Source organism: Protopterus annectens, chromosome 13.part0 (assembly GCF_019279795.1).
Source record: "Protopterus annectens isolate FY-2018-M chromosome 13.part0, PAN1.0, whole genome shotgun sequence".
NCBI classification, from domain to species: Eukaryota; Metazoa; Chordata; order Ceratodontiformes; family Protopteridae; genus Protopterus; species Protopterus annectens.
In genome coordinates, this window is record NC_056747.1 from 1,369,326,556 (window position 1) to 1,369,334,762 (window position 8,207).

Below are 8,207 nucleotides of genomic sequence, written 5' to 3' on the forward strand. Positions count from 1 at the left end.
ATAAACTCAACGATGACAGTAAACCTTTCTTAAAATACATCAGGAAAATGAAAGATAAAAATCAAAAATGTGATAAGCTATTAAAAAGACAGTGAGATTTTTCTAATTTTCTGTAAATGCACGTTCCCGGCTCAATATTGGTTATTAAAATGGTGTTGATTGCATGAGATTTGGATAACTGACTAGCACAACTATCTGGACTATGGGCAAGCAGCATTAAGCTTAGTCTGTAAGGGTCAGCATATGATGTTCATGCCCACCATCTTGTAGTATCTGTATTCATGGCGCAGGCACATGAAATGCAGGACAGGGTCGCTAGTGGGGAAGCTGCATGGAGAGTTTTATGAAATACATGTCATTGGAGAGGGACATGTGCACCGCTGACAGTCATGAGTGTTTCTTTACTAATACATGTGACTATGTGCACCCCATTGCCCTACAATACAGGGAATCATTGTGTGAATAACTGTATTAAAGATTGTATGCTTTTTTTTGGGTGGCAACACTGGATACCCCTCATGTGTGGCAACAGACCTAAGTTTGACAGATTGTAGTGGTTTGCAACTTGTCTCTGACATCTACAGACCATTGTCCAAAAAAAGTGAGATAAGAGGACTCACCTGCAGCCATACATTGTGCTAAACCTGCAGCACAGAATTTCATTTTTGTTCTCTGTACTGTCTACAGTCTATGTCCCATATGCTGCTACTCTGCAGACATTGCCTGGGGGTTTCTAAGACTTTCACTTCGAATGCCCATGTCTGCAGGGTAGTACTCATTTGCATACTGTGTCAGTTAAGTGATCATTTGTTTGTACTGTAATTGGTGGTGAGGCTGATGAGGTCACTATGTAAGGATAGAGTGTAGTTTGGTTGTGTCACTCAGCTTATGTGCACCATACAAAACATATGTTGTTTTAATACTGTTGGTGTGTAGGGTTGCCACCTTTTCAAATGCCCAAAGTGGGACTTTTTTTTGTAGAAATGTGGGATTTTGCAGGACAAAACATACCAACAGCAAGTGCAAATGACAGATCTTCACTTTTTGCCAAAATAAAACGTATTCTTATAGCGTTTGAGTTATTCTGTTTCTTATAACATTTAGATGTTTCAGATACAAAATTACTGTTTTATGCAACTATTAAAGAAAACATAAAAAATATTTTTTGTCCTAAAATCTCAGGACATTTGTCATTTTTTAGTCTTTTTCGCAGGAGACAACTGCCCAAAGAGGGACAGGTGGTAAACCATTTGGTGTGTCGTAGTAGATGAGGCTGTTGGTGTTGCTCAGCATGAGGAGTCCATCTTCTGTTACTGTAAGAACAACTTGTTGTAAGAGGTTCCAACACCATATTTTATGGGGATGGAACCAACCTGTGCACAGTCATCTCTGCTTGCTGAAGTGCATAACATAGGAAGAGGCATTTGCTTATGTACCCCACTCACAGCTCTCTCAAGCTACATAGTATGGTAAGATGAACCCTTCCCATCGTGTATGAATGACAAAGGGTTGTGGTGTGTATTTCACATAAACAGCCACCCTACTCCATTGTGCACAGTGTTTACAAATGCTGCCCATACCTATATACTTTCTGAAAGATTTAGCATGAATTGTGAAATAAAAATAAAAAAGAATGTACATGGTCACTGCATGCCGTAGAAGTGAAACTTCTGCAAGGAAGTGCAAAGGAGCTTATACTGTACTGGGCCATTTGCTTACCTTCGCACTTCCTTACAGAAGTTTCACTTTTACCACATGTGGCGACTATGCACATTTTTTTTATTAAATTGACTGTACTGATCCAAAGTCATAGAACTTAGTGGCCATGATTGTACATAAATTTAAAGTGAACATTTTTAGGCAATGTCCCAAAGACAAATCTTCCAACATAAAATTATCTGTCAAAAAGCAAATTGAAGGTCATGCTGCTGAATGCTAGGAGACTTAATATGAAAATGCACTCACTGGAGGCTGTCCTCAGACTGGAAGATGCCAACATCTATATAGTCATGGAAACTTGGTTCAAAGCTGCGTAGAGCACCCCTGCCTTACCAGGCTATACCTCAGTCCACACATTCCAACCTCAAAATGAGGTCGGGAAGACTAAGGGTGGTAGAGCTTCTATTTTCATTCAAGACAAGCACACCTCCAGACTGGTTTGCCAGCATGATGCACTAGAACTACTCCAGGTGCAACTGACAATTTGCAAGACACCCATCCAAGTTATAGCCAGCTATAGACCCCCCCTCCATGACTCAGGACACCCACTCCTCCTACCTGCACCTACTTGACTCCATCAAGGTACCCCCTAACACCCTAATCCTTGGTGACTTCAACTACACCACCATAGACTGGGAGAACTATTCCTGTTCTAATGCACTCATGCAACGATTCCTTGACTTCATCAGTTCTAATGCACTAGACCAGCTTGTCTCATCCCCCACAAGGGGAGATAATATTCTAGATTTGGCTCTCAAAAACATGGGCGACTGCTGCACCAACCCCATAGTAAGTTATTCCCTGGTGAGATGAGACCATCGGTCTGTCTCATTCAAATTGTCTATCCTGTGCAACCCCAGCCCCCAGCCATAGCCAGGCTAGAAAACTTCTCAAAAACTGACTACAACCTTCTAAGGGATGGTATCAGTAGCTTCACACCACCACCTCCCTCAGAGGATGCAGACAAATATGTTGAACAGTACGCCAGTGCAGTATACAAGCACCTGTTCAACTGCACAGACTCAGATATACCTGACAAAACTACAACCTGCTCCTCAAGGAAACACAAATCTATCTGGTACAAGCAAGCAAAATCTGAGGGTAATGCTACTCAATGCTAGATGTCTAAACCTCAAAATGCATTCATTCGAGGTGCTCCTTAAAATGGAGAACAGCAACATCTGTGCAGTGACAGAGACTTGGTTCAAGGCTCCAGAGAGCACCCCTGCATTACCAGGCTATAATTCATACCACACCTTTCGGCCACCTAACCTGGACCGAAACACTAAAGGTGGAGGCGTGTCCATATTCATTAAGTATATCCACACCTCCAGGCTAGTTGATCAGCATAACGCATCTGCAATCCAAATTGTAACTTGCTACAGATCCCCCACCATGCCCCAGGATTCCCACTCCTCATTTCTTGATACACTGGAAAATATTAGGGTGCATCCCAACACCCTAATAATGGGTGATTTCAACTACCCCACCATTAACTGGAAAAACTACTCATGTACCAACTTTTTTGCTCAACGTTTTCTGGAATTCATAAATTCCAGTGCCTTGGATCAACTTACCCCCACCCCACCAGGGGCAGCAATATCCTAGACCTGGTCATTACCAACGTGGGTGACCGGTGTTCGACACCAGAAGTCAGTTCATCGTTGGTCAGATCTGACCACAAGCTAATCAGCCTAGACATCCACATCCTGCCCCCACCCCATTAGGGAAACCACCGTAAAAAAATTCTCCAAAGCCAACTTCATGCTTCTTAAGACAGAAGTGGCAAACTTCACGACACCCATGCAGATGGACAGTAGAGGTATGACTGCTGAATCCTACACAAATGCACTTTATAAGCACTTACATGAGTGCATGGATTGTGCTATCCCTAACAGAACCAAGATGCTATCCTCCAAAAAAGGAAGCCAATCTGGTGGTCCCCTGCCATAAACAAACTCTACAACAGAAAGAAATTGTTGCAAAAAAGAGTAAAATCCCATGACTGGAAGAACTCCCTGGTCAGCCTCAGTAAGAAGCTGAGATCCCTCATAAAATCCTCCAAAGCTAGTTATGAAAACAAAATCACCACCGATTCTAAAGACAACCACAAAGCATTCTATAGCTATGTCAAGAATCTCAATGGCAACACTCAGATCTGCTCTGAGTTACAGCACAATGGCACTAAATATACAGAACCAACTGATATTGCCAACATCCTGGCAGATAGGTTCAGTGCTAACTTTACCCCCACCCCACCCCCCTAAAGGGCCCATCTCTAAACCAGAAGAATGCAAAGTTCCTGTAATCACCCACTTAAGCACCATGTTCAGTCATAGCCTCACCTTAGGCTTTGTGCCCACTGAATGTTGCACAGCAACGGTTATCCCACTCCACAAAGGGGAAGCCACTACAGACCCTGGGAACTACTTCCCCATTAGCCTAATGAGCCTGGTCTGCAAGGCCATGGAACGTATCATCATGGAACTTATAAACAAAGACATTGTAATCTCCAAACTCTGGACCCCACCCAGTTCGGGTTTGTAAAAGGCAGATCATGTCTCCTAAACCTGACTGACTTCTTTGAAGCAGTCACCAAAGCCGTAGACGAGGGTAGGGTGGTTCACACAGCCTATCTAGATCTCGCCAAGGCTTTTGACACCATCCCCCACTCTGGAATTATAGATAAACCCACTAAACTAGGTATAAATTCCTATGTTACAAGATGGGTTGCCAACTGGCTCACTGACAGAACCCACACTGTGAAAGTAGCAGACTCCAAATCCGACTTCAGACCAGTGACAACTGGAGTACCACAGGGTTCAGTCCTGGGTCCTCTCCTGTTTGGTATCTACTTTTCTGATGTACAAGCTAACACAGAAGGTGTTTGGCTAACGAAGTTCGCAGATGACTGCAAACTAGGAGCCATAACTGAAACTCCTAACGATGTGGACATCCTACAAAAGGCCCTCACTGAGACAGATGCCTGGTGTCAAAGCCATGGCCTCAAGCTCATTGTCAAAAAGTGCATTGTCATCCCCTTTGGTAAAAACTCTGTACCCATGAGCTGCCACATAGGCGGTAGTCTACGTAACACCGAAAGTGTGATGAGACCTTGGGGCACAAGTAGACAGTAGTCTCTCCTTTGATAATCGGGCGGCACAGTGGTGCAGTGGTTAACATTGTCACCTCACAGCAAGAGGTTCTCCAGTTCGATTCTCGGCTGAGGTGCCTTCTGTGTGGAGTTTGCATGTTCTCCCTGTGTTCGCGTGGGTTTCCTCCGGGTACACTGGTTTCCTCCCATCTTCCAAAGACATGCATCTGGAGCATTTCTCCCCAGGCCTCCACTGAAAACAGGCTCTGTGGAACCTAGTCGGACTTTCCCGGTCAACAAATGATAAATAAATAAATAAATAAATAAAATAATCACATTGCCACAGTAGTCAGGAAATCCTTCGACGTGGCACACCTCATCACAAAAGGTTTATCATCCAGGAAAAAAGAGGTCATTGTTCCCCCCTACTCATCACTTATTAGACCATTATAGAGTACAACATCCCTTTTGGTATGTACCTCACAAGACATCTACAACAACTGGAAAGGCCGCAGAAATACCTCACAGAGGATTACCGGCCTCAAACAGATGCCTTATGCAGACTGTCTCAAAAACACCAGCTTTACTCCGTCGCATATCGCCTACTCAGAGGCAATCTCTGCTAACATACAAAGCCAGAGCTGTTGGACATGCTCCACTTAAAGAAATCCCAATCCCTCTGAGCTACATGCTCTAGGGACCTAAACCTTGTCACCACAATAAACAGAACATGCTGGAGGGATAGGTTCCTGTCCCAGAAACTTCTCATACTCTGGAACAAACTACTTATCTATATCAAACAAAGCTCCTCATTAGCACTCTTCAAGAAAAATCTTGATGATTGGATGGGAAATAGGAAATTCACTCCGGGGATCACCTCTGTGGCTCTGCTCGACAGGAGCACAGGAAAATAATTTTCTCGGGTGACAAAAGCCAAGGTACCTTTTTGGCTAGGCTTGTACAGGCCCTAGGGCCGATAGCCTAGTACCTACCTATGAACCTATGAACATCCTCTATCAACAAGCTTTACAACAAAAGGAAGAAACTGTTGTCTAAGGGTAAAAAAGCACAAATTCTCAATTGGAAAAACTCCATCCTTAGCCTCAACAAGCAAATTATATCACTAGTGAAAACCTCCAAAGCTAATTATGAATTGAAAATAGTTGCCTAATCAAAGGCTAACCACAAAGCATTTTTAAGTTACATCAGGAACCTCCATTGCAAAGCCCAGGTTTATTCTGAATTAGTTCTTAACAGTACCACTTACACTGATCCTGTTGACTTAGCCAACCTGCTAGCAGATAGGTTTAGCTCAAACTTCACCCCACTGTCCCCCAAAAGGCCCATTCAACATCCCCGATACTTGTCCCGCACCTCACATCTCCATAGATCAAGTGTTAAAGGCCATATCCAAAGCTAAGAACACAACTTTCATGGGACCTGATAGTATCCCAGGCTGTATTCTGCACTATCTCCTGCAAGAACTAGCCTCACCATTTAGCACCTTGTTCAGCCATAGCCTAAGTACAGGCTTCATTCCAGCAGAGTGGAGAATTGCCATTGTCATCCCATTGCACAAAGGTGGTGCCACTTCCTACCCTGGAAACTATCGCCCCATTAGCTTGACAAGTCTGATCTGTAAGGCCATAGTGTGTATTATTATGACCTTATAAACAAGGACACGGGCAATCTTCAAGCACTTGATTCCACCCAGTTTGGATTCGTCAAGGGCAGATCGTACCTTTTGAACCTGGTTGACTTTTTTGAGACTGTCGTAGAGTCAAACTGCAAACAAACTATTGAAAAACAACAAAAAATAGGCAGGCAACAGTAATTCTTAAACATTTATGGTTAGTGCTTTCATCAAGTATTCTTACACTCAACTTCATCAGACATTAGCTAAAAGAATGGCAGCCATATTTAAAACCAGATTCATAGTCACATGTTCAGTCACCTCACATGACACCATGTCACCTGATACAATTCTCATTTCTATAACACATGTACCTAAAAATTGTTTAAACAATTGTGAAAAAAATGTATATACACTTTCCTATTGACTTAATACTCAAATTCATATGTACATATACAAAGAATACATGAATATACATGAAAAAGCCAACTAAAACACCCCAAAAAGCAATGTATTCTTTGTATATGTACATATGAATTTCAATATTAAGTCAATAGGAAAGTGTATATACATTTTTTACACAATTGTTTGTACAATTTTTAGGTATATGTGTTATAGAAATGAGAATTGTATCAGGTGACATGGTGTCATGTGAGGTGACTGAACATGTGACTATGAATCTGGTTTTAAATATGGCTACCATTCTTTTAACTAATGCCTGATGAAGTTGAGTGTAAGAATACTTGACAAAAGCGCTAACCATAAAAGTTTAAGAATTACTGTTGCCTGCCTATTTTTTGTTGTTTTTTGAGGCTGTCACCAAGGCACTGGATGAGGGAAGGTCAGTACATACAGCTTACCTTGACTTCGTCAAAGCCTTTGACACAATCCCCCACTCGGGCATTATCAAAAAGCTAACACAACTTGGTGTAAATCCCTGTCTCATCAGGTGGGTGGCCAACTAGCTCACTGATAGGACCCACAAGGTCAAAAAAGGTGCCGCCACCTCCGATGGCAGATCTGTCACTAGTGGTGCTCCCCAGGGATCTGTCCTGGGACCCCTACTGTTCGGCATGTACTTCTCAGAAGTCCAGGCAAAGACAAAAGGCCTGTAGCTAACCAGGTTTGCAGACAACTGTAAGTTGGGTGCTGTCATTGACTCCCCATATGATGTTAATATACTACAAGAGGGTCTCACAACAACAAATGACTGGTGCCAAAGTCATGGCTTTAAGTTAAACACAAAAAAAGTATTATCATACCATTCAGCAAAAACACGGCCCCTACTGATTAACACATTGATGGCAACCCCCTAAGCACTCAACCTGTGGTGAGAGACCTGGGTACACAGGTTGACAACAATCTCATATTTGACCATCAGGTAGCGGCAGTGGTCAGAAAAGCCTTTTACTTGGTTCATCTCATAAGTAAAGAGATTGCATCCAGAAAAAGGGAGGTTATTACCTCTCTGTACTCCTCCCTCATTAGGCCAGTAATTGAGTACAACGCCCCATTTGGTATGTACCTCTCCAAACACCTGCACCAACTGGAAAAGCCACAGAAATATCTCACAAAGAGAATTCATGACCTCCAACACCTGTCCTTTGTGGACAGGCTCAAATCAGTATCACTCTACTCGGTACAAGGCAATCTCAGACCCTGCTCTACTAGAGATGCTCCATATCCGTAAGTCTAACTCCTTGCGCATTACCCATTCGAAGGCCCTAAATCTAATATGTGACATTAACAAAACCTGCTGGA